Source organism: Sorex fumeus, unplaced genomic scaffold (assembly GCF_029834395.1).
Source record: "Sorex fumeus unplaced genomic scaffold, SorFum_2.1 ptg000115l, whole genome shotgun sequence".
NCBI classification, from domain to species: Eukaryota; Metazoa; Chordata; class Mammalia; order Eulipotyphla; family Soricidae; genus Sorex; species Sorex fumeus.
The window spans coordinates 2,307,258-2,309,997 of record NW_026606172.1 but is presented as its reverse complement, the minus strand read 5'-3'; the positions used below and the strand labels follow the sequence as shown (position 1 = coordinate 2,309,997).

General features: G+C 39.1%; 1 non-coding gene across 1 annotated transcript; it reads right to left on the bottom strand.

The window, feature by feature from the left end:
• Window positions 1-104, bottom strand: LOC130043221 (U6 spliceosomal RNA). Its single transcript, XR_008795346.1, has one exon. It is a non-coding gene; the product is annotated as a U6 spliceosomal RNA (small nuclear RNA).
• Window positions 105-2,740: the final 2,636 nt, after the last annotated feature.

Sequence of the window (2,740 nt, the reverse complement as noted above, 5' to 3'; positions counted from 1 at the left end):
TTAAATATGGAAAGCTTAATGAATTTGTGTGTTATCCTGCTGAAGGGCCATGCTTGTCTTCTCTGTATCATTCCAGTTTTAGTATATGTGCTGTTGGAATGAACATTACCTTTCATTTCTTATATCTAAAACAGGACAAAAGTTTTCTTTTTTTTTTTATTAGTGAGACGCCATGAGGTAGTAATAGACTTACAAATTTTGTGCTTGGGTTTCAGTTATACAATGATCAAGTATCCATCCCTCCACTAGAGCCTATCCTCCACCACCACGGGTCCCAGCCTCCCTCCCACCCCCCATCCCTCCATCCCACCCTGCCTCTGTGGCAGGGCATTCCCTTTTGCTCTCTCTCCTAGGACAAAAGTTTTCTTGACTGTGATCCATTCTTAATAACATATTATGAATTATCTAAGTAATTTTCCTAGAAAACAAAGATATCCTGTGTTATCAGAAAAAATTCATTTTCCCAAGTAAGCCTACTATTATTATTAGGAGAATTGATTTTTTTATAAGCATGGAAAGCTTTTAAATCGCCTTTGAAATCTTTGCCACATTTGTTGAATGGATAACTTAGATTTTTTTCGAAAATGATCTATATAAGTATGTTATCTTTTAATATCTATGACAAGGCATAGGTATCAAAATTCTAAGAAAAAGGCTAGAGATATAGTACAGAGGGCAAGGTGCTTGCCTTCCATGTGACTAATACAGTTTCAATCCCTGCAATTCCATATGGCCCCAGGCCCTGCTAGGAATGAACCCTCAACAAAGAGCCAGCAAAGAGCCAGGAATAAGCCCCACGCACTCCCAGGTGAGGTCCCCAAATAAACAAACAAATTCTAAGAATGAGGTCTTAGAGGAAAAATGTGGGAAATTGTAGAACTCTAAGCTCTTAAGAAACCCAGAGGCTGGAGCCACAGCAGGCAGGGCATTTGCCTTGCACGGGGCTGACCCAGGTTCAATTCCCAGCATCCCGTATGGTCCCCCAAGCACTACCAGGAGTAATTCCTGAGTGCATGAACCAGGAATAACGCCTGTGCATCGGCGGGTGTGACCCCCCCCTCAAAAATAAATAAAAGCCATAATATTTTTCTTTCCTTTATGGAGAACTACATAAATATTAGTCCAATTTAATAAAGTGAAATGTCAGGGAATATTGGCAATAAAGAAATGCATTTAACTATCATATATGTGTGAATATTAATGAGCATTCAAAAATATGTGAAACCTGCTAAGAGTCTATTAATATGTCCTGATTAGTTGTGGCTATTATTCTAAAGTACTGGGTGCTTCAAAAGAAAAGAAAAACATAAGAACTGGTTTTCAATAAACAGCTTGCCAACTGGGAAGGTGGACCAGGAGAGCAATGGTACAACAATGGGGGAGGGAAGTGGTCACTCTGGAGGAGGGAAAATTGCTGGAAGGTGGTAAAGTGCCATGCACAAACCTTATCAGTAATAGTATCATAAACCACACTGTCTAAAACATTTTTAAAAAGTTGGGTCATAGAGGCAGGCTGAGGAATGGGAGGGAAACTGGGAACATTGGTGGAGGAAAGTGGACACCAGTGGAGGGATTAGTGTTGGAGCATTGTAGGCCTGAAACTCAATCATGAGTAACTTTGCAAATCATGGTGCCTCAATTAGAAAATTGAAAATTAAAAAAAATCATGTTGTGTGCCTCAAATTGTACAAATGTCTTTGTTAATTGCACTTCAATAAAATTTAAATTTTGATGACTTTAGAACTTTTTTTGCCATTTACAGAAGTTATTTGTTTACTATTCAGAATAATTCTTAGAATTAAAAAAAAGCATAAGAATCCAGGTTTATTATGGAACTAAGACAGGAGATTGAAGTGTAAAAAAAAATGAAGTACAGGGAGGGAAATAACATAGAAGGAAAGAAATCTGGCGTAGGGGACATAGTAAGAAGAGGCAGACAGAAAGCAATGGGAGACAAGGGTCAATTTACATGAAAAAATGCTCATAATCACTCGTGACTCCAGAAATCTAAATCAAGACAACAAGTATATATCATCTCACACCAGTGAGAGTGGCACATATCAAAAATACCAGAAACAATCTGTACTGGAGGGAATATGGTGAGAAAGGAATTCTCATCCACTGCTGATAGGAATGTAACCTGGTTCAAACCCTGAGGAAAATAGTATGGAGAGTTCTCAGTAACTAAGAGCTGTCATATGACCTGACAGTTCCGCTATAGGTACATATCCCCAGGACATGCATTCATATTGACCTTTGCATTCCAATATTCACTGCAGCACTTAGTACAATAGCTAAGAGATGAAATCAACCTAGGTGGCCAAAACAGATGGATTATGAATATGGGGTGTATACATACACAATGGAATATATGCAGTTTTAATGAAAGATGAAATAATGCAATGTGCTACAATTTGGATGGAACGGGAAGATATCATGTTAAGTGAAGTAATCCAGAAGAAGGATAAATAAAGGATAATCTCACTTTTCTGTGGTATATAGAATAACAGGATGAAGAAATGCAATAACATCAAAGAGGGTTTCCTAGATCATCCTTGACTTCAAAGTATAAGGGGGGAAAGAGACCTGGTAGAGAAGGTGTTGGGATCGGGAGTTCCCTAGCCCTGGGAGGCAAGGAGAGAACAGATAGACACAATTCCTGCAGGAGTAAAACGAGGTTTATTTAGACCAGCGTGCTGGGGCTCCACAGCATACCCCAGAGTGGGCAGTGGCTGAGAGC